The sequence below is a fragment of the Anopheles coustani genome (genome assembly GCF_943734705.1).
Source record: "Anopheles coustani chromosome X unlocalized genomic scaffold, idAnoCousDA_361_x.2 X_unloc_8, whole genome shotgun sequence".
NCBI lineage: Eukaryota > Metazoa > Arthropoda > Insecta > Diptera > Culicidae > Anopheles > Anopheles coustani.
This window is the reverse complement of record NW_026525192.1, coordinates 232,501-257,500: the sequence shown is the minus strand read 5'-3', so window position 1 is coordinate 257,500 and position 25,000 is coordinate 232,501. Positions and strand designations below refer to the sequence as shown.

The window sequence follows — 25,000 nt, the reverse complement described above, 5'->3', positions numbered from 1 at the left end:
TTTCAACTTTCCCTCACGGTACTTGTTTACTATCGGTCTCATGGTTGTATTTAGCTTTAGAAGGAGTTTACCTCCCACTTAGTGCTGCACTATCAAGCAACACGACTCCATGGCACGCTCGGTCCATCATCCAACGGGCGCTGTTCTACGGGCCTATCACCCTCTATGGGTTCTGAGCCACATTCAAGTTGGACTTGAAAAGCGCTAAGATGACGGATAGTGAGACGCACCAGTACACGGAATCGGATAGACGGACTGGCCGCCACCCCTACGTGCTGAGCTTCTCCCGTTTCGCTCGCAGCTACTCAGGGAATCCCGGTTGGTTTCTTTTCCTCCCCTTATTAATATGCTTAAATTCAGGGGGTTGTCACACATGAACTGAGGCTTATGTACCTTGCGGTTGTTATCGTCACATCTGGCTTGCGACTACTTTGTTTCAATGTCCAATATGTACCGTTGGACTCGGTTAACGGGCTGTTAGCCCGCGTGTGGTTTAACTCACTGATACCTTCCATTGCCCATACGCTAGTTTGTTTGTGTTCCTTTGGTCAACTTCCATACTTGAATCATTTGTGCTACCGCTGCTGCTTCGACGCTACTTTGACATCTTCGCTTCTATTTAAATAAATAAATAAGCTGAAGCTAGACATCAGTAAACACCACCACAGACACCACAAGCACGCCTTCTCCTCGTACTTCCGCCTCACGCGGGAACACGGACGCTCTAAATACTTCGAATTCCAATGCCAGTATATTGTAAACCACGGGTTCTTTAATGCTAGCGGGTCGTCGCGACCCTAGTTAACATCATGGTGCACGTCTCGTGACGGGTGTCACGGCGTAGTTAAATGTATGCGATACATTTCTCAAATATAAGCGCTCAGTCATCTGTACATCATGGTAGGTTCCCACGACGTGCAATATGCGTTCAACTTATCAATGTTCATGTGTCCTGCAGTTCACATTATGACGCGCAGTTAGCTGCGGTCTTCATCGATCCATGAGCCGAGTGATCCACTGCCGAGGGTGACTAACTTGCGTAAGCCGCCGCTGTGCGCGTATACCCGTTCCCCGTAGGGAGGAGCAAGCCGCCGCTTAGAGACGAAGCATAAAGTGTCCTCATTCCACATAGGGCAAGCTGGATGAATCCATTTTACCCAGGACGGCCGAAGCGGCGTGGACCAGGGGAGAACTGAACCTTATACTTCACACCACAGTAAGTCTACGTGTCCTCTTCCACATAGGGCAAGCTAGAACTAACTATCTTACCCAGGACTGCCGAAGCAGCGTGGACCAGGGGAGGAACACACTTTTCATGGAAACGTAAGGCATCCATGACTGCCATAACGTAAGCCGCCGCTGTGCGCGTATACCCGTTCCCCGTAGGGAGGAGCAAGCCGCCGCTTAGAGACGAAGCATAAAGTGTCCTCATTCCACATAGGGCAAGCTGGATGAATCCATTTTACCCAGGACGGCCGAAGCGGCGTGGACCAGGGGAGAACTGAACTTTATACTTCACACCACAGTAAGTCTACGTGTCCTCTTCCACATAGGGCAAGCTAGAACTAACTATCTTACCCAGGACTGCCGAAGCAGCGTGGACCAGGGGAGGAACACACTTTTCATAGAAACGTAAGGCATCCATGACTGCCATAGTGCGTAAGCCGCCGCTGTGCGCGTAAACCCGTTCCCCGTAGGGAGGAGTCAAGCCGCCGCTTAGAGACGAAGTATGAAGTGTCCTCTTCCACATAGGGCAAGCTAGAATGAACTATCTTACCCAGGACCGCCGAAGCAGCGTGGACCAGGGGAGAACTGAACTTTATACTTCACACCACAGTATTGAGTAATGTGCCCTCTTCCACATAGGGCAAGCTGGAATGTTCCATTTTACCAAGGACGGCCGAAGCGGCGTGGACCAGTGGAGGACTACACAATCATGAGGTTTGATATCGACTTGTGTGTTTCAATAGGATACCGATGGTATGGTTTGAACCGATTTGATTTAGCCATTCTGAAGTCATCACTTGGTTGAAGCGCTGAACTAGGGAGGCATCGTTTACATATATATTGGTTTTCGCATGCTCTACTAGGTTAATGTCATGAGGTTGGCTATCGAGCATGCCCAAGTGATGACTTGATTGTGTGCTTGCTTGAATTCTTCACATTTCATACCATCGGTTAGTTGTCGAATCATTCCTCGATCATAACCTTCGTTCTTGGTTCATGTATGCTCTCTTCCACATAGGGCAAGCTAGAATTAACTATCTTACCCAGGACCGCCGAAGCAGCGTGGACCAGGGGAGAACTATACTTTGTCTTGTATGCCCTCTTCCACATAGGGCAAGCTAGAACTAACTATCTTACCCAGGACCGCCGAAGCAGCGTGGACCAGTGGAGGACTATACTTTGTTCATAACACCACAGTATTGAGTAATGTGCCCTCTTCCACATAGGGCAAGCTAGAATGAACTATCTTACCCAGGACCGCCGGAGCAGTGTGGACCAGTGGAGGACTACACAATCATGAGGTTTGATATCGACTTGTGTGTTTCAATAGGGTACCGATGGTATGTTTTGAACCGATTTGATTTAGCCATTCTGAAGTCATCACTTGGTTGAAGCGCTGAACTAGGGAGGGGCATCGTTTACATATATATTGGTTTTCGCATGCTCTACTAGGTTAATGTCATAGGGTTGGCTATCGAGCATGCCCAAGTGATGACTTGATTGTGTGCTTGCTTGAATTCTTCACATTTCATACCATCGGTTAGTTGTCGAATCATTCCTCGATCATAACCTTCGTTCTTGGTTCATGTATGCTCTCTTCCACATAGGGCAAGCTAGAATTAACTATCTTACCCAGGACCGCCGAAGCAGCGTGGACCAGGGGAGAACTATACTTTGTCTTGTATGCCCTCTTCCACATAGGGCAAGCTAGAACTAACTATCTTACCCAGGACCGCCGAAGCAGCGTGGACCAGTGGAGGACTATACTTTGTTCATTACACCACAGTATTAAGTATGGTGTCCTCTTCCACATAGGGCAAGCTAGAACTAACTATCTTACCCAGGACCGCCGAAGCAGTGTGGACCAGGGGAGGACTATACTTTATACTTCACACACTAGCCATACTGAAGTCATCACTTGGTTGAAGCGCTGAACTACGGCGGGGTAATCGTTTACAGGTTATAATCATATAGCTGCATGCTCATTAGTAGATAATGGAATATTGTATGGCAATATGAGCATGCCCAAGTGATGACTTTGTATCAAGCTCAACAGGTAGGGTATTGAGTCCTCTTCCACATAGGGCAAGCTAGAATGAACTATCTTACCCAGGACCGCCGGAGCAGCGTGGACCAGTGGAGGACTCTATACTTTATACTTCACACCACAGTATTGAGTACGACTTGCATAAAGCCCCTAATGAGAACCACGAGGGCTCTCTCAATGTAGAACCACGAGGGCTCTAGTACCGATTCTCTCGGTACGGCTTGGTCCGTGTTCCTTTATGCTTGTACTCTAAGTATTAAGTATTGTGTCCTCTTCCACATAGGGCAAGCTAGAACTAACTATCTTACCCAGGACCGCCGAAGCAGTGTGGACCAGGGGAGGACTATACTTTATACTTCACACACTAGCCATACTGAAGTCATCACTTGGTGGGGGTGAACTACGGCGGTATCTATCGTTTTGGTTCGGTCTATATAGGGTCGCTTGCATGCTCATTCGAATATAATGTAATTGTGTATGGCAATATGAGCATGCCCAAGTGATGACTTTGTTTCAAGCTCAACAGGTAGGGTATTGAGTCCTCTTCCACATAGGGCAAGCTAGAATGAACTATCTTACCCAGGACCGCCGGAGCAGCGTGGACCAGTGGAGGACTCTATACTTTATACTTCACACCACAGTATTGAGTACTTCTTGCATAAAGCCCCTAATGAGAACCACGAGGGCTCTCTCAATGTAGAACCACAAGGGCTCTAGTACCGATTCTCTCGGTACGGCTTGGTCCGTGTTCCTTTATGCTTGTACTCTTAGAAAGTCTCAACCCGGAGGTCTTGACTTTGATTGTCATAGTTGGACTACGACGGGGCATCCGACCATTGCTGATCGAACACCCCTGATTCACCATCTTTCGGGTAGGCGGTACGCGTACCTCCGGACGCGGAAGTCTCAACCCGGAGGTCTTGACTTTGATTGTCATAGTTGGACTACGACGGGGTATCCGACTCATCGAATACCCCAGAAGCACACCATCTTTCGGGTAGGCGGTACGCGTACCTCCGGACGCGGAAGTCTCAACCCGGAGGTCTTGACTTTGATTGTCATAGTTGGACTACGACGGGGTATCCGACTCATCGAATACCCCAGAAGCACACCATCTTTCGGGTAGGCGGTACGCGTACCTCCGGACGCGGAAAGTCTCAACCCGGAGGTCTTGACTTTGGTTGTCATAGTTGGACTATGACGGGGCATCCGACCATTGCTGATCGAACACCCCTGTTACACCATCTTTCGGATAGGCGGTGCGCGACACCACCGACGCGGAAAGTCTCAACCCGGAGGTCTTGACTTTGTATTGTTGGATAGTCCTCTTCCACTATAGGGCAAGCTGGAAATATTCCATTTTACCCAGGACTGCCGAGGCAGCGTGGACCAGGGGAGAACTTCACGGAATCTTCAGGCATCCATGATTGCCATAGTGCGTAAGCCGCCGCTGTGCGCGTCAACTCGTTCCCCGTGAGGAGGAGTCTAGCCGCCGCTAAAAGACGAAGCATTAAGTGTCCTCATTCCACTATAGGGCAAGCTAGAATTAACTATCTTACCCAGGACCGCCGAAGCAGCGTGGACCAGGCGAGGACTATACTTTATACTTCACACCACAGTATTGAGTACGACTTGCATAAAGCCCCTAATGAGAACCACGAGGGCTCTCTCAATGTAGAACCACGAGGGCTCTAGTACCGATTCTCTCGGTACGGCTTGGTCCGTGTTCCTTTATGCTTGTACTCGCGGAAAGTCTCAACCCGGAGGTCTTGACTTTGATTGTCATAGTTGGACTACGACGGGGCATCCGACCATTGCTGACCGAACACCCCTGATTCATCATCTTTCGGATAGGAGGTGCGCCCACCTCCGACGCGGAAGTCTCAACCCGGAGGTTCGGACTTAGAGTTTTTCCCATTTAAAAGTTTTTCTCTTAGCCATACTGAAGTCATCACTTGGTGAACGATTGAACTAGGGCGGGTTAATCGTTTATAGGTATCATGTGGTTTGCATGCTCTCTTAGGTTAAGGTCATGTGGTTGGCTATCGAGCATGCCCAAGTGATGACTTTGTTTCACGCTTGCTTGATTTCTTCATGATTCCCTGTTATATAGTGTAATCATTCGAGAACAGGGAATCTTTGGTTTTGCTCAACAGGTATTGGATGTCAACTTGGTATCTAGATCGCATTAAGTCTCAACCCTTAGGTTCGGACTTGTATAGTGACATCTTGTTACGGTCTTGAGTCTCAACCCGCAGGTTCGGACTACTTAGTGTTTGATCGAATATAATATGGCAACTTGTGCCTAAGTCTCAACCCGCAGGTTCGGACTTCTGTTTATTTGGCCAATGTATGTATAAGGCAACTTGTGCCTAAGTCTCAACCCGCAGGTTCGGACTTGTGTATTTGTTCGAAGTCATGTATAAGGCAACGTGTGCCTAAGTCTCAACCCGCAGGTTCGGACTTGTTAGTGTTTCGTCAACTTTCATATGGCAACTTGTGCCTAAGTCTCAACCCGCAGGTTCGGACTTGTGTATTTGTTCGAAGTCATGTATAAGGCAACTTGTGCCTAAGTCTCAACCCGCAGGTTCGGACTTGTGTATTTGTTCGAAGTCATGTATAAGGCAACGTGTGCCTAAGTCTCAACCCGCAGGTTCGGACTTGTTAGTGTTTCGTCAACTTTCATATGGCAACTTGTGCCTGAGTCTCAACCCGCAGGTTCGGACTTCTATAGTGTTTCGTCAATTATCATATGGCAACTTGTGCCGAAGTCTCAACCCGCAGGTTCGGACTTCTGGAAGGATCACTTGGCCACTAATGATCCTTCCGCAGGTTCACCTACGGAAACCTTGTTACGACTTTTACTTCCTCTAAATCATCAAGTTCGGTCAACTTCGATAAAGCAGACGCGGTTCACGAGGATCCAGCGAACGATCATCTCCAAAGACCTCACTAAATAATCCATCGGTAGTAGCGACGGGCGGTGTGTACAAAGGGCAGGGACGTATTCAACGCTGGCTGATGACCAGCACTTACTAGAAGTTCCGAGTTCATATGGACCATTGCAATCCATAATCCCTACTAAGTGAGTATTTGAGTGATTTCCCGTTCCTCTCGGAATAGGAGACACGCTGCTACCCACATTGTAGCACGCGTGTAGCCCAGAACATCTAAGGGCATCACGGACCTGTTATCGCTCGATCTCATTTTGCTAAACACAAATTGTCCTGCTAAGCAGCGTACCGTAAGTGCACTTGCGCACACGAACAGCGAAGGTGTCAGGTCATACTCCACCGAAAGGTCCTAACCCGTTCCAATCGGCATCGACGCATTAACGCTGACTGCGTTCTAGTTAGCATATGTGAGTCACGTTCGTTATCGGAATTAACCAGACAAATCAATCCACGAACTAAGAACGGCCATGCACCACTACCCTTAAATTTGAGAAAGAGCTATTAATCTGTCTCACCTCCATAAGTTCGGACCTGGTAAGTTTTCCCGTGTTGAGTCAAATTGAACCGCAAGCTCCATTTCATTGTGGTGCCCTTCCGTCAATTCCTTTAAGTTTCAACTTTGCAACCATACTTCCCCCGGAACCTGACTTTGGTTTCCCGGAAGCTACTGAGAGCACCTGGTTGTAGCGTCTCCCAATTGCTAGTTGGCATCGTTTACGGTTAGAACTAGGGCGGTATCTAATCGCCTTCGATCCTCTAACTTTCGTTCTTGATTAAAGAAAGCATCCTTGACAAATGCCTTCGCTTTAGTTAGTCTTACGACGGTCTACGAATTTCACCTCTCGCGCCGTAATACTAGTGTCCCCAACTACTTCTGTTAATCATTACCTCCGGTCTGAGTACAAACCAATGAAAGATTAGACCAAGGTCGTATTCCATTATTCCATGCAAGATTATTCTAGGGCGTTTGGGCACCCTGCTTTAAGCACTCTAATTTGTTCAAGGTAAACGTGAGCGGTCGAGCTCTATGTTACACTTGCACCCGTTGAAGGGCACACCATGACACAGACTTGGTGCCCTACCACACCATTGAGTCGCAACCAGATTCCGACTTGGCCCACCGACCACGGGTTGACCGGGTCGGCGGAGCCGGACTGTGTTGGACAAGTATCAACTTCGAACGTTTTAACCGCAACAATTTTAATATACGCTAGTGGAGCTGGAATTACCGCGGCTGCTGGCACCAGACTTGCCCTCCACTTGATCCTCGTAGAAGGATTTATGCTCTACTCATTCCAATTATGAAACATCATTAAAGAGTTTCATATTGTTATTTCTCGTCACTACCTCCCCGTCCCGGGATTGGGTAATTTACGCGCCTGCTGCCTTCCTTGGATGTGGTAGCCATTTCTCAGGCTCCCTCTCCGGAATCGAACCCTGATTCCCCGTTACCCGTTGCAACCATGGTAGTCCTCTATACTACCATCCATAGTTGATAGGGCAGATATTTGCGAGATCTGTCGTCGGTGCGAGACCATACGATCAGCATCATTATCCAGACTTCAACTCAATGACACGGAGAACCCGCGATTGGTTTGACTAATAAGTGCACCAGTTCCCGCGAGGGTCCTGGCATGTTGCATGTATTAGCTCTAGATTTTCCACAGTTATCCAAGTAACTAGGTTGATGATCTCGTAAATTATAGCTGTTATACTGAGCCTTATGCGGTTTCACATTAAATCTGTTTGTACTTAGACATGCATGGCTTAACCTTTGAGACGAGCGTATATTACTGGTAGGATCAACCAGAATTCCGACTTTGCGTTCGAATGTTCATTGTCCCATTGCACCCGGAGGAGCAAACACCACGTTCTATATGTTGTCAAGTCCGGTAGCACACGGGAGGCGAGCCCCCGTGCGAACCTCATTGCCCTCGTATCACACACACCCGATGCACCGGACAGGCACTTGAGCGGCATTCGACTCCGCTAAGCGCACGTGCGCCCGATTGTGCATGCGCTGACGGGGCCTTCATACCCCTACCACAGCGACCTTATGCCAAACTTCCATGAATACTTAGGTGAGCTGACAAGGGCCTTCATTTCCCTACCATCAACTAAAGGACACGCTAGGCGCGTCCGATCATTGCAACTGCGGGGCTTTCATACCCCAATCACCACAGTACGCAATTCACCAGAGTTTAATCACAACCCCCCCGGACATGGCACACTATTAACTTGCAACAAAACTTAGTGTGTGCCGGGCACATCGGTTCCACAAAATCATTCCCGATGTACCCCAATTGGGGTTGTGAACGCATCCATGGTCCTCTGACACACCCAACCAAGCGTGGATACTACATACCTCAAACACCCAGTACACTAACAGACAAATCAATATATGGTTGCTTTCCCCCAGACATTTGCCAATCACTTGGCACCCGGACGGGAACTCGCTCCTGATTGCGCCAATGCCACCCGTTTGCCAAGAGCGAGTTCTGTATGTAGATTTCATTTGGAAAGACAACCGTGTACTGGATATTCTATCCGACGATTACAGATGACGAGTACGAGACTCGACTACACTCACGGATAATACATTTTGGGTCGAGATTGCTTTCGGGGTTTTCGATTGGTCTTGCGCTTGTAAACGTATAACTTTGACTTGTGGTAACTTCGGTATGTTAGTCGATCACGTGGATGTGAACTGGTTAGGGTGAGCAATATGTTCACTTGCACTCTGGGTAGGAATAGGTGAGCGCTATAGGTTAAGATCATTGTATGGTTCCATCGTGATGACTTTCGCTAGATAGTAGGATGTTTGGATAGTTATAACGTTTTTGGCCATTTGTTCATAGTGTTCAGTCCATTGAGGAATTCGATTGGTCTTTGCTTCACACACGTGGTCGATCACTTGGATGTGAACTAGGGTGAGAATAAGGTGTTCACTAGTGCTCTTAGGTTTTGGATCAGTACTGAGCACTTGATTGGTTTCGCATAATATGTATCCATAGTGATGACTCTTTCCAGCTTAAGATTTCGTTACCGGTTTCGAATCCTCCCCACGTTCGCTTTTACTTGGTTAGGTTTTCGAGTGTAGATTTGAAAGCAATCTCATGTATGTATCCCATCTGATATAAGCCACTGACAGTTCATGTCACCTCGTTCAACTCTCGCTGGGTCACAGAAGTATGTTACTGCGCCCATTATCCCTACTCGGATAGGTTCGGTTCGTTCGTTTTATACTACGGTGAGTAAACTCAATTTGTGCATCGCATAGCCATGGAAAGCAAGCTTTCGCGGGCCTCTTCGACTGTTTTGATACGAGCTGTGCCCGTGATGCTTGTCATCCCAGGATACTAGACCCCTTTGGACGACCGCATGACCATCAGAAAGTAAATTCCACGTTCGATTTGGGGTGTGAACCCCGAACATAAAGTCTTTGTGTAGAACCACGAGGGCTCTATAGTACCGATTCTCTCGGTACGCTTGGTCCGTGTTCCTTTATGTTCGTACTCTTGTGAATAAGATTCACGTTCGTTTTGGGATATTTGCTACTGTCACCGTTTGAGTACTATGGGGCTTGAACCCCTAACATAAAGTCTTTGTGTAGAACCACGAGGGTTCTATAGTACCGATTCTCTCGGTACGCTTGGTCCGTGTTCCTTTATGTTCGTACTCTTGTGTGTATAATATTCATGTTCGGTTTGGGATATTTGCTACTTTCACCAGGGTCCCGTTCTTCATACAAGTCTGCCTTGCTAATGTGGTAACTTTATAGTGTAGTTCTGACATCCCAATTTTGGGACTTAGCCGATTTTTCGTATATTTCCATATGACCCATAGGGTCCCTTTCTTCATACAAGCTTGCCTAGGGCGATCGGTCAAAACTTGTCTTACTATTCGATTGGTCTTCGCAGTTTCACCCTAGGCAATTCGCCTAGGTCTGTCTTCTTGAGGAGGCCAAAACCCGAAATAAGGAGGTCTGGCCGACCCTGAAACCTCCCCTGTCTTAACTACACTAACCCGATTTTTCAGGGTCCTCACCGTCATACAACTTTCCCTAGGTCACTTATACTCTTGACTTAGGCCATCTGACTTGGTCCGTGTTTCTTCCTAGGGTTCACCTAGGTACTTTGCCTTGCTTGATGTGGTAACTTTTTAGTGTAGTTCTGACATCCCAATTTTGGGACTTAGCCGATTTTTCATGAATTTCCATATGACCCTAAGGGTCCCTTTCTTCATACAAGCTTGCCTAGGGCGATCGGTCAAAACTTGTCTTACTATTCGATTGGTCTTCGCAGTTTCACCCTAGGCAATTCGCCTAGGTCTGTCTTCTTGAGGAGGCCAAAACCCGAAATAAGGAGGTCCAGCCGACCCTGAAACCTCCCCTGTCTTAACTACACTAACCCGATTTTTCAGGGTCCTCAGCGCCATACAACTTTGCCTAGGTCACTTATACTCTTGACTTAGGCCATCTGACTTGGTCCGTGTTTCTTCCTAGGGTTCACCTAGGTACTTTGCCTTGCTTGATGTGGTAACTTTTTAGTGTAGTTCAGACATCCCAATTTTGGGACTTAGCCGATTTTTCATGTATTTCCATATGACCCATAGGGTCCCTTTCTTCATACAAGCTTGCCTAGGGCGATCGGTCAAAACTTGTCTTACTATTCGATTGGTCTTCGCACTTTCACCCTAGGCAGTTTGCCTAGGTCTGTCTTCTTGAGGAGGCCAAAACCCGAAATAAGGAGGTTCAGCCGACCTAGAAACCTCCCCTGTCAGAACTACACTAACCAGATTTTTCAGGGTCCTCACCGTCATACAACTTTGCCTAGGTCACTTGTACTCTTGACTTAGGCCATCTGACTTGGTCCGTGTTTCTTCTTAGGGTTCACCTAGGTACTTTGCCTTGCTTGATGTGGTAACTTTTTAGTGTAGTTCAGACATCCCAATTTTGGGACTTAGCCGATTTTTCATGTATTTCCATATGACCCATAGGGTCCCTTTCTTCATACAAGCTTGCCTAGGGCGATCGGTCAAAACTTGTCTTACTATTCGATTGGTCTTCGCACTTTCACCCTAGGCAGTTTGCCTAGGTGTAGCTTCTTGAGGAGGTCAAAACCCAAAATAAGGAGGTTCAGCCGACCCAAAAACCTCCCCTGTCTGAACTACACTAACCCGATTTTTCAGGGTCCTCAGCGCCATACAACTTTGCCTAGGTCACTTGTACTCTTGACTTAGGCCATCTGACTTGGTCCGTGTTTCTTCTTAGGGTTCACCTAGGTACTTTGCCTTGCTTGATGTGGTAACTTTTTAGTGTAGTTCAGACATCCCAATTTTGGGACTTAGCCGATTTTTCATGTATTTCCATATGACCCATAGGGTCCCTTTCTTCATACAAGCTTGCCTAGGGCGATCGGTCAAAACTTGTCTTACTATTCGATTGGTCTTCGCACTTTCACCCTAGGCAGTTTGCCTAGGTGTAGCTTCTTGAGGAGGTCAAAACCCAAAATAAGGAGGTTCAGCCGACCCAAAAACCTCCCCTGTCTAAACTACACTAACCAGATTTTTCAGGGTCCTCACCGTCATACAACTTTGCCTAGGTCACTTGCACTCTTGACTTAGGCCATCTGACTTGGTCCGTGTTTCTTCCTAGGGTTCACCTAGGTACTTTGCCTTGCTTGATGTGGTAACTTTTTAGTGTAGTTCAGACATCCCAATTTTGGGACTTAGCCGATTTTTCATGTATTTCCATATAACCCATAGGGTCCCTTTCTTCATACAAGCTTGCCTAGGGCGATCGGTCAAAACTTGTCTTACTATTCGATTGGTCTTCGCACTTTCACCCTAGGCAGTTTGCCTAGGTGTAGCTTCTTGAGGAGGTCAAAACCCAAAATAAGGAGGTTCAGCCGACCCAAAAACCTCCCCTGTCTAAACTACACTAACCAGATTTTTCAGGGTCCTCACCGTCATACAACTTTGCCTAGGTCACTTGTTCTCTTGACTTAGGCCATCTGACTTGGTCCGTGTTTCTTCCTAGGGTTCACCTAGGTACTTTGCCTTGCTTGGTGTGGTAACTTTTTAGTGTAGTTCTGACATCCTCATTTTGGGACTTAGCCGATTTTTCGTAAAATGCCATATGACCCATATGGGTCCTTTCCTTCATATAAGTTTGCCTTGCTTGGTGTGGTAACATTTGAGTGTAGTTCTGACATCATCATTTTGGGACTTAGCCGATTTTTCGTAAAATACCATATGACCCATCAGGGTCCTTTGCTTCATATAAGTTTGCCTTGCTTGGTGTGGTAACATTTGAGTGTAGTTCTGACATCCCCATTTTGGGACTTAGCCGATTTTTCGTAAAATACCATATGACCCATCAGGGTCCTTGCCTTCATATAAGTTTGCCTTGCTTGGTGTGGTAACATTTGAGTGTAGTTCTGACATCATCATTTTGGGACTTAGCCGATTTTTCGTAAAATACCATATGACCCATCAGGGTCCTTTGCTTCATATAAGTTTGCCTTGCTTGGTGTGGTAACATTTGAGTGTAGTTCTGACATCCTCATTTTGGGACTTAGCCGATTTTTCGTAAAATGCCATATGACCCATATGGGTCCTTGCCTTCATATAAGTTTGCCTTGCTTGGTGTGGTAACATTTGAGTGTAGTTCTGACATCATCATTTTGGGACTTAGCCGATTTTTCGTAAAATACCATATGACCCATCAGGGTCCTTTGCTTCATATAAGTTTGCCTTGCTTGGTGTGGTAACATTTGAGTGTAGTTCTGACATCCCCATTTTGGGACTTAGCCGATTTTTCGTAAAATACCATATGACCCATCAGGGTCCTTGCCTTCATATAAGTTTGCCTTGCTTGGTGTGGTAACATTTGAGTGTAGTTCTGACATCCCCATTTTGGGACTTAGCCGATTTTTCGTAAAATACCATATGACCCATCAGGGTCCTTGCCTTCATATAAGTTTGCCTTGCTTGGTGTGGTAACCTTTTAGTGTAGTTCTGACATCATCATTTTGGGACTTAGCCGATTTTTCGTAAAATACCATATGACCCATCAGGTTCCTTGCCTTCATATAAGTTTGCCTTGCTTGGTGTGGTAACATTTTAGTGTAGTTCTGACATCCCCATTTTGGGACTTAGCCGATTTTTCGTAAAATACCATATGACCCATCAGGGTCCTTTGCTTCATATAAGTTTGCCTTGCTTGGTGTGGTAACATTTGAGTGTAGTTCTGACATCATCATTTTGGGACTTAGCCGATTTTTCGTAAAATACCATATGACCCATCAGGGTCCTTTGCTTCATATAAGTTTGCCTTGCTTGGTGTGGTAACATTTGAGTGTAGTTCTGACATCCCCATTTTGGGACTTAGCCGATTTTTCGTAAAATACCATATGACCCATCAGGGTCCTTGCCTTCATATAAGTTTGCCTTGCTTGGTGTGGTAACATTTGAGTGTAGTTCTGACATCATCATTTTGGGACTTAGCCGATTTTTCGTAAAATACCATATGACCCATCAGGGTCCTTTGCTTCATATAAGTTTGCCTTGCTTGGTGTGGTAACATTTGAGTGTAGTTCTGACATCCTCATTTTGGGACTTAGCCGATTTTTCGTAAAATGCCATATGACCCATATGGGTCCTTGCCTTCATATAAGTTTGCCTTGCTTGGTGTGGTAACATTTGAGTGTAGTTCTGACATCATCATTTTGGGACTTAGCCGATTTTTCGTAAAATACCATATGACCCATCAGGGTCCTTTGCTTCATATAAGTTTGCCTTGCTTGGTGTGGTAACATTTGAGTGTAGTTCTGACATCCCCATTTTGGGACTTAGCCGATTTTTCGTAAAATACCATATGACCCATCAGGGTCCTTGCCTTCATATAAGTTTGCCTTGCTTGGTGTGGTAACATTTGAGTGTAGTTCTGACATCCCCATTTTGGGACTTAGCCGATTTTTCGTAAAATACCATATGACCCATCAGGGTCCTTGCCTTCATATAAGTTTGCCTTGCTTGGTGTGGTAACACATGAGTGTAGTTCTGACATCCCCATTTTGGGACTTAGCCGATTTTTCGACCAATACCATATGACCCATCAGGGTCCTTTGCTTCATATAAGTTTGCCTTGCTTGGTGTGGTAACATTTGAGTGTAGTTCTGACATCCCCATTTTGGGACTTAGCCGATTTTTCGATCCATCCTATATGACCCATCAGGGTCCTTTTTCTTCATATAAGTTTCCCAAGACTTAGTGCTTTTTACCTTTGGACACAAATATCACCCTTACGGGTTTCTTTGATCTTCTCTTTTTGTATTGACCAAATGTAGGTCTTGCCATGCCAAACATATAATTGTTCTACACCAAGTCTCTATCTCGTACCGCCAGCTCGGTACATTCGATCAACCTGCCCTTAAGGCACCCGGGACTTAGTAATTTTTTCACATTTTTCATGATTTTGAGGCAACTTTTCTCGACTTTGTCACCTTATATCACCAAGATCCTTTCCCTTTAGCGCTTCACTCTGTTCGTATGATATTTAGCGCTGACTATCACCTTTCTATCGCTGACCTCAACTTCTTATTCGGTGCCATAGAGCCAGAGATATTTGGTGTATGCTGTTATAAGGGAAGTTTGTCACTTTTTCAAAGGCCCACTTTGGGACGCCCATATCTCACCTTCACGTATCTTCGATCTTCTTGTCGTCTATGGACGAAACTTAGGTCTTGTATTGGCCAACTTATAAATGTTCTACGGCCAAGCCGTATCTCTTACCGCCAGCCCGGTATTCATGGACTTAGTCGGATTTTCGCCTCTCGTGGTAACAATTTCTGACTTTGACTCACAATAACACCCGAACGGTCACATGCTAGCGCTTTGCTTGGTAGAAATTATAGTTAGCGCTACCTTTTCTCTTTCCATCGATACCTTGTTCGTTCCATTCCATGCCATACAGCCGAAGTTATGATGTTTCCCGTTTTCCATATCATGTGGAGCTTATGCTCTGGGAAAACCATCTAACACCTGTACCACCCTTTTGGGTACCACCGATCTCGTCACTATGTTCGGGCCAAATATAGGTTATAACATGCCCAACATATAATTGTTCTACACCAAGTCTCTATCTCTTACCGCCTGCTCGGTATTTTACTCGTAAGTCCAAATTTCACAACTTGTACTTTTTGGCCCAATGTACTCGAGTTTCAATTTTGGTAACATTTTTCGACTTTGACACTTAATAACTTCCAAATCATGCTAGTTAGCGCTTTGCTTTCTTCTAGTCGTATCTAGCGCTGGGTGTTACCTTTCCAAAACATATCCTAGCTTAACAATCCATGCCATACAGCCGGAGCTATACGGTGCACAAGTCAAATCCATTTTAGCCATGTTTCATTTTTGCCAATTTTTGACCACTCGTATCACCCTTCCAGAGTGGTTCGATCTTCTCGCTGTCTATGGACGACTTTTAGGTCTCGTAGAGGCAAACTTATAAGTATTCTACGTCAACCCGCTATCTCTTACCGCCTGCTCGGTATTCTTGGTCTTGTGTGATTTTTGGAAATTTTGGTATTATTTTTCCACTTTGTCGCTTAATAACTCAGTTTTGCTCAACACTTAGCGCTTCGGTTGTTTGGGATTATAGTTAGCGCTCGGTTCGACCTTTCCAACACTGATCTTAGCATGTCGATCCGTTCCATACAGCCTGAGTTATTCGCGATACCGTGTTTCAACCCATTTCTCAAGTCTCGTTTTGGTCCAACTTTGAACCAGCCATATCACCCTGATGGGTACCTCCGATCTTCTCGCTCTATATTGGCCAAAGTTAGGTCTTGTGGTAACGTACTTATGATTGTTCTACGCCGTGTTCGTAGCTCTTATCGTTCGCCCGCTATTTTCGATCATAAGGTGAATTTTCGCCTCTAAACCACCATTTTTCACCTTTGCCCTCTAATATGACCGACTTGCTCAACACCTAGCGCTTCGCTTGGTAGGACACATAGCTAGCGCTCGTCAAGACCTTTCCAACGCATATCCAAGCTTTCCGATCCGAGCCATACAGCCTGAGCTATAGGCGATACCGTTTTTCCCATTTTCTTGGTCACATGCACTTTAGGGTACCCCTTTTTGCCTTTGACCCTTAATACCTCCTCCGGGTCACTAGTAGGCGCTCAGCTTGGTAGGAAACATAGCTAGAGCAGGCCTTCACCTTTCCAAAACTGCCTCAAGTGTACCGATCCGACATCTAGAACCAAAGTTATGGTCATTCCTATCATGCTCTACTTTCATGGTCAACCTCCACCAAGCACACCTAGGTTGGACCAACTTTCACCAACTCATCTCGAACCCCAAATTTGCTTCGACCTACTAGGTTTCCCTAGTAAAGTGGTCAAAACATCCATTACAACACGACTGGTCTTTCTGGTGGTCGACCTAGGCGACTTTGTTCGACGACCACCACCCCATGGAACTAAAAGACGTCCCTTGATACGGACCACCGATACATTTTCCGGCCTGTCTAAACTACACTCATCGAAATTTTTTTGGGTCCCCACCGTCATACAAGTTTGCCTAGGTCAAGTTTTTCTTCCGGATCGGCCGCGGACCTCACTTTTCATTATCTAGGGAGGCCATAGGGCCCCAAAAGGGGTTTTTTAAAATTTTCGACACTTTCGACTTTGGTCGGATTTTTTCCGATTTTGGTCCGACCTAGGGACTTGGTGGTCCAAGGAGCCTCGGGACCAAACTTTTTTCTCAGGGGTCCCTACCTCCATACAACTTTGCCTAGGTCAATTTTTTGTTCCAAATCGACCGCGGATTTCACTTTTCAATATCTGGGGCTCGTGTAGAGTCCGAATATGAGGTTTTCTCATTTTTCGACATTTTCGACTTTTTTCGACTTTTTTCGGGTTTTTCGACCTAGGGGTCCGCCGAACAAATTTTGGGTCAAAAATTTTTATTGAACTAGTCGAAAGTACGCAAAAAGATAAGACTTTTTGCCGAAGACACCATGCCCCGGAACCGACTCCTTCCCCTTCAAAATTGGGGACAAACGTGATTTTTGAAACTTTTCCTTAGGGAGCCCAAGACTTAGAAAATTTTCAAATTCTCGATTTTTCGATTGCGAGCTAGCGCTTTGCGGTCTTCGGCAATGTTGTAGATCTCGACGAGATAAGACTTTTTGGTCAAGGGACATTTTGCCCTCCGACCCCTCCTTCCCCCCGCAAATCGCCCCCCAAAGTGCAATTTTTGCATTTTCACCTCTTTGCACGCACTGTTCGGCCCAAATGGCCACTTTCTATGGGTCTGAGCGCTTTGCGGTCTTCGGCAAACTTTTAGAGCGTACCAAGCCCTAATTATAATTCTTCTACACCACCTTCGTACCTCTTCATCCCTGGCCGCTATTCGCGTACCAAGGTAATTTTTGTTCATTTTGTCAACATTTTTCATCTTTGACTGCTTATATCGGCCTTGCCATGAACCGATAGCGCTTCGCTGTGTTCTAACGTAAGTTAGTACTGCTCAATACCTTTCCAAATCATGTCTTAGATTGTCATTTGCTTGCATACAGCCGGAGCTATGAGCGATACCGTAAAAAGTACCGAAACTTGGAAAAATCCTTTGATCGCCCATATCCCCCCTTTGGGGGCCAGATATCGAAAAAAGTTCTGATTCAAAAAGTTGCGCATTAACGTGTTCTAGTTATGCCTAGAACATTTCACTTCGCTAGCTGGCCTGCAACTTAGCCGTAATTGGGATTTTAGGGTGTTCTTGGAGGGCCCATTTCCTGCGACTTGGTATCTTTTGGGCCCAATGTTTCTCTAATATCTCCACGAGTTTTCCAGATAGCCTTTTCAAACTTTCAGGGTGCCTAGAACACCTCAAGACCTTTCCAACGCTATGCCGTTTGCCTCGCTCGGACATCTACAGCCAAAGTTATTCGAGGTACACGGTACCTTACCCTGTTTTCTCAGTACTTGGTCGAAAATTTCGATCAGCCATATGACCGACTTGGACAACCCTGAGCGGGTTGGCCCCATATAACTAAACTTTCGTCTCGTAGAGGCAAACTTATAAATATTCCACGTCAACTCGCTATCTCGTACCGCCTTGACGGTATACTTGGTCCAAGGGCCATTTCCAGCGACTTGGTCGCAATTTCGCTCTAAGTTTCGCTAATACCTTCGTCCGTGGACATGGTGATTTTTTGTTCGTATTTTTCCTTGATAGTCCCACTCAAGACTATTCCATACCAGAGCCAAGCGTCCCGCTAAGTGCCATACAGCCTGAGCAGTAATTCATGAAAGGTACCTCTACCAGTTTTTGCCATACTTGGGTACAAACTTTGGATCGCCCATATCTCCACTTTGGAGGCCAGCCAGCACCTTGGCCTCATATACTTTTTTGTTGGTCATACCATGCACCAAATATAATTGTTCTACGCCAACTTGCTATCTCTTCTCCAACTTGCCGTTATTCTTGGTCCAAGTCCCATTTCATTCGTTTTTGGACCCATTTTGCTATATGTTTCACTAATAGCTTCGGCCATGGACAAGCTGATATTCTGTTTGTATTTTTGCTTGATAGTCCCACTCAAGACCATTCCAAAACACACCGCAACTTGTCGCTCGGTGGCAAACTGACCGAGTTATAATTCATGAAAGATACCTCAACTTGGTACACCATGTGGTCGGCCCAAACCATATACCGACCAAACGACCGACTTGGAGCACCCTGACCGGGTTGCCCCCATATAATGAAAGTTGCGTCTCTACACGCCCAACTTATGAATATTCTACGCCAAGTCGCTATCTCTTACCGGTAAGCCGGTATTCACCTTCCAAGGGTGATTTTGGTCAAGTGCCATTTCCTGCGACTTGGTCCCCGAATTGGACCATCATCACCTAATATCTCCGTGGTCTTTCAACTCAGCCTCATAAAACTTTCAGGGTAGATAGGTCTCCCCAAGACCTTTCCAACGGTGAGCCGTTTGCTTCGCTCGGCCATCTACAGCCGAAGTTATTAATGGTACTTGGTACCTTACCCTGTTTTTTCCATACTTGTTCGTACTTGGGTACAAACTTTGGATCGCCCATATCTCCACTTTGGAGGCCAGCTAGCACCTTGGCCCCATATACTTTTTTGTTGGTCATGCCATGCACCAAATATAATTGTTCTACGCCAACTTGCTATCTCTTCTCCAACTTGCCGTTATTCTTGGTCCAATTCCCATTTCATTCGTTTTTGGACCCATTTTGCTATATGTTTCACTAATAGCTTCGGCCATGGACAAGCTGATTTTCGATTGGTATTTTTCCTTGATAGTCCCACTCAAGACCATTCCAAAACACACCGCAGCTTGTCGCTCGGTGGCAAACTGACCAAGTTATAATTCATGAAAGGTACCTCAACTTGGCACACCACGTGGTCGGCCCAAACCATAAACCAACCAAACGACCGACTTGGAGCACCCTGACCGGGTTGGCCCCATATAATAAAAGTTGCGTCCCTACACGCCCAACTTATGAATATTCTACGCCAAGTCGCTATCTCTTACCGGTAAGCCGGTATTCACCTTCCAAGGGTGATTTTGGTCAAGCGCCATTTCCTGCGACTTGGTCCCCGAATTGGACCATCATCACCTAATATCTCCGTGGTCTTTCAACTCAGCCTCATGAAACTTTCAGGGTAGATAGGTCTCCCCAAGACCTTTCCAACGGTGAGCCGTTTGCCTCGCTCGGCCATCTACAGCCGAAGTTATTAATGGTACTTGGTACCTTACCCTGTTTTTTCCATACTTGTTCGTACTTGGGTACAAACTTTGGATCGCCCATATCTCCACTTTGGAGGCCAGCCAGCACCTTGGCCCCATATACTTTTTTGTTGGTGATACCATGCAACAAATATAATTGTTCTACGCAAGCTTGCTATCTCTTCTCCAACTTGCGGTTATTTTTGACTCAAGTCCCATTTCCATAGTTTTTGGTACCAATTTGCTCTATGTTTCGCTAATAGCTTCGCCCAAGGACTTTGTGATTTTTTGTTCGCATTTTTCCTAAATAGTCCCACTCAAGACTATTCCAAATCACACCTTAGCTTGTCGCTCAGTGCCATACAGCCAGAGTTTTAATTCATGAAAGGTACATCACCTTGGTACACCACGTGGTCGGTCCAAACCATCAACCAACCATATGACCGACTTCGAGTCGAGCTAGCGGCTAGGCTCAATATAATGAAATGCGTGTCTTGATGCGGGCTACTGACGGTCTGAACAATGTAGCTCGCTAGCTCGTCTCTAAACTTGTGTTTTGGTCGAATATTGGGTGTTCATGTACCACTTCGGGTAACATGGACTTTGGTGCAACTTTACCACTTGTGCACTTAATAACTTCCCGGTCATTCAAGTCTTTGCCTTCATACTTTCAGGGTAGTTAGGTCTCGTCGAGACCTTTCCATACATATGCCAAACTCATCGATCGGACATCTATAGCCCGAGTTATTCGCGGTACACCGTATCTTACCCTGTTTTTTCCTCAATTGGGTACAAACCTTGGAACACCCATATCGCCCCTTTAGAGACTAGCTGGCACGTTGGCCTCATATAATGATAAGTGCACCTCAACTAGGGCTACTGACGGTCAGAACATTTCAACTTGCTAGCTCGGGCCCACACTTGTGTTTTTCTCGAATATATGGTTCAAGTGTGCCACTTTGGGCACTTTTGGACATTTTGTCCCCACACAACTTTCTTGCCTTGGTAGATAGGGTCTTGTGATCTTGGGCAAAAAGATGCACCAAGATTTAGTCTAACTTTCGTTCTTGTACCGCAAAGCGCTATCTCAAACACCCGAGGAGATAGAAAGTGATTATGTTCGGTATATCGGTCTTCCATGGCCTACTATGGTAAACCCCTGCAGGTATGCAACCGAAGGTGCTTGGTACATGTATTTGGTGCAATATCGGTGCAAAGTAGGTGTTTCCTTGATCGGGCTATAACTTTCTTGGTTGATGTTGGATTGCTTTGCGGTCTTCGGGGGATAGTTAGGGAACATGTTGGCCAACATTTCCTTATTCCTCAGCCTGGCCGTACCTCTTACCGTCTAGGCGGTATACATGCTCTAAGTTGGAACTTGTGTTCCTTTGGGTAACTTCTCTGACTTTGACGCTTAATAACTTTCGTTCATATGCAGTCTAAGCTCTGCAACTCTCAGGAAAGCTAGTACTACTCATTTCCTTTCCATATCAGTCTTTGGCTTGTCGATCCGATGTCTACAGCCTTACTTATTCACGTTCCCTGTGAAGGTAGGTTTTTGCCCATTTTCCAGTTCATGTGGTAACATTCCCGGACTTTGCCGGCTTTCTCTTCATGTGGTAACTTGCTTGCTCATGTGGTAACTTGGAAGTGTATTTCTGACAGACCCAATCTGGGACTTAGCCGATTTTTCTCTTCATATTATATGGATCCATCACTAGGCCATCTTGCTTGCTTGTGTGGTAACTTGATAGTGTATGTCTGACAGACCCAATCTGGGACTTAGCCGATTTTTCTCTTCATATCATATGGATCCATCACTAGGCCATCTTGCTTGCTTGTGTGGTAACTTGGAAGTGTATTTCTGACAGACCCAATCTGGGACTTAGCCGATTTTTCTCTTCATATTATATGGATCCTGGACTTAGCCGATTTTTCTCTTCATATCATATGGATCCATCACTAGGCCATCTTGCTTGCTTGTGTGGTAACTTGGAAGTGTATTTCTGACAGACCCAATCTGGGACTTAGCCGATTTTTCTCTTCATATCATATGGATCCATCACTAGGCCATCTTGCTTGCTTGTGTGGTAACTTGGAAGTGTATTTCTGACAGACGAAATCTGGGACTTAGCCGATTTTTCTCTTCATATCATATGGATCCATCACTAGGCCATCTTGCTTGCTTGTGTGGTAACTTGGAAGTGTATTTCTGACAGACCCAATCTGGGACTTAGCCGATTTTTCTCTTCATATTATATGGATCCTGGACTTAGCCGATTTTTCTCTTCATATCATATGGATCCATCACTAGGCCATCTTGCTTGCTTGTGTGGTAACTTGGAAGTGTATTTCTGACAGACCCAATCTGGGACTTAGCCGATTTTTCTCTTCATATCATATGGATCCATCACTAGGCCATCTTGCTTGCTTGTGTGGTAACTTGGAAGTGTATTTCTGACAGACCCAATCTGGGACTTAGCCGATTTTTCTCTTCATATCATATGGATCCATCACTAGGCCATCTTGCTTGCTTGTGTGGTAACTTGGAAGTGTATTTCTGACAGACCCAATCTGGGACTTAGCCGATTTTTCTCTTCATATTATATGGATCCTGGACTTAGCCGATTTTTCTCTTCATATCATATGGATCCATCATTAGGCCATCTTGCTTGCTTGTGTGGTAACTTGATAGTGTATTTCCGACAGACCCAATCTCGGACTTAGCCGATTTTTCTCTTCATATTATATGGTTCCATCACTAGGCCATCTTGCTTGCTTGTGTGGTATCTTGAAAGTGTATGTCTGACAGACCCAATCTCGGACTTAGCCGATTTTTCTCTTCATATAATATGGATCCTGGACTTAGCCGATTATTAGGTTATTATATATGGATCCTGGACTTAGCCGATTTTTCTCTTCATATAATATGGATCCGGGACTTAGCCGATTATTAGGTTATTATATATGGATCCTGGACTTAGCCGATATTTCTCTTCATATAATATGGATCCGGGACTTAGCCAATTTTTCTCTTCATATAATATGGATCCGGGACTTAGCCGATTTTTCTCTTCATATAATATGGATCCGGGACTTAGCCAATTTTTCTCTTCATGTGGTAACGTATGCCAATCGCTCACAAGTCATGGGATAAGGGTACTTGTGTTCTTCCATCTTCTAAGTCCCGCACGGGGACATCGTGATCGCCCCAAGTCCGGAATAGCGCCAAGTCAAGCCCCACGGTGGCCGTGCAGGACCTGTTAGCGGCGGCCCCACTGACAGCACTAATCCGGACTTAGAAATTATATCTTTCTAATCGAACACCACACACGCAACACCACCATACCACCATCTCCTTGCAAGTACCTAAGTACCCGCAACTCCATGGTGAAGGCAATGTCACTCCATCACCAACCTCTTTGCACTGCAAGCACTTGCGTACCCACAACACTCCGAAGAAGGCAACGGCGCGCGATGCTCGACTCCACACACCACACCACACCACACCACCGATGGCCAGCCAGCCAGCCAGCCCAGCTAAGGACTAACCAACCAACCAACCACCAATGGCCTAGGCCAGCCAGATCCCACCTTCAAGTCCAAGCACAGCCAAGTGCAAGTACCGCCAAGTGTTCACCAACCAACCAACACACCAGGTCAGTTGGCCGGTACCCACCTTCAAGTGCCATTACCCTCGGGTGCAAGCTCAATCAAGTGTTAACCAACCAACCCGGCCAAGGCAGCCAACAGGCCGGCACCCTACAGCACCGATCCGCCATTACCACCTCAACCGTTGACCATGCAAGTGGCCTCGGACAACAGGTGACACCCGAAGTACATCCGAAGAACGTATATCAAGTGTTTGCTCACCAAGTCCTCAACCAACCCCAAGTACCCGGAGGTACCCAGAGTGTTGGATCCGCCAACCACTACCAGCACTCCAAGTCCTCGCGAACCCAAAGTGTTTGCCCGGTAGGGCCATTAGACCACAACGCTTGCTAACCATGCAAGTGGCCTCGGACAACAGGTGACACCCGAAGTACACCCGGAGAGTGTATATCAAGTGTTTGTTCACCAAGTCCTCAACCAACCCCAAGTACCCGGAGGTACCCAGAGTGTTGGATCCGCAAACCCGTCCCGGCACTCCAAGTCCTTGCGAACCCAAAGTGTTTGCCCGGTAGGGCCATTGTATCACAACGCTTGCGACCATGCAAGTGGCCTCGAACAAGGTGACAGGGGTATCTTCACCAAGTTCTCAACCAACCCCAAGTACCCGGAGGTACCCAGAGTGTTGGGTCCGCCAACCACTACCAGCACTCCAAGTCCTCGCGAACATAAAGTGTTTGCCCGGTAGGGCCATTAGACCACAACGCTTGCTAACCATGCAAGTGGTCTCGGACAACAGGTGACACCCGAAGTACATCCGGAGAGTGTACAACAAGTGTTTGTTCACCAAGTCCTCAACCAACCCCAAGTACCCGGAGGTACCCAGAGTGTTGGGTCCGCCAACCACTACCAGCACTCTAAGTCCTCGCGAACCCAAAGTGTTTGCCCGGTAGGGCCATTAGACCACAACGCTTGCTAACCATGCAAGTGGTCTCGGACAACAGGCGATACCCGAAGTACATCCGAAGAGTGTATATCAAGTGTTTGTTCACCAAGTCCTCAACCAACCCCAAGTACCCGGAGGTACCCAGAGTGTTGGATCCGCAAACCCGTCCCGGCACTCCAAGTCCTTGCGAACCCAAAGTGTTTGCCCGGTAGGGCCATTGTATCACAACGCTTGCTACCATGCAAGTGGCCTCGGACAACAGGTGACACCCGAAGTACATCCGGAGAGTTTACAACAAGTGTTTGTTCACCAAGTCCTCAACCAACCCCAAGTACCCGGAGGTACCCAGAGTGTTGGATCCGCCAACCCGTCCCGGCACTCCAAGTCCTTGCGAACCCAAAGTGTTTGCCCGGTAGGGCCATTGAATCACAACGCTTGCTAACCAT

General features: G+C 46.4%; 2 non-coding genes across 2 annotated transcripts in view; both read right to left on the bottom strand.

Annotated features, from left to right (window-relative positions):
- LOC131270990 (large subunit ribosomal RNA) overlaps positions 1 to 387 on the bottom strand; it is a 4,091-nt gene extending 3,704 nt beyond the window's left edge. The window contains exon 1 of the ribosomal RNA XR_009179978.1: positions 1 to 387. This exon is cut by the window's left edge and continues 3,704 nt beyond it. This is a non-coding gene — a ribosomal RNA (large subunit ribosomal RNA).
- A 487-nt stretch (positions 388 to 874) lies between these two features.
- On the bottom strand, positions 875 to 1,029 carry LOC131270996 (5.8S ribosomal RNA). Its single transcript, XR_009179984.1, has one exon. It is a non-coding gene; the product is annotated as a 5.8S ribosomal RNA (ribosomal RNA).
- Positions 1,030 to 25,000: the final 23,971 nt, after the last annotated feature.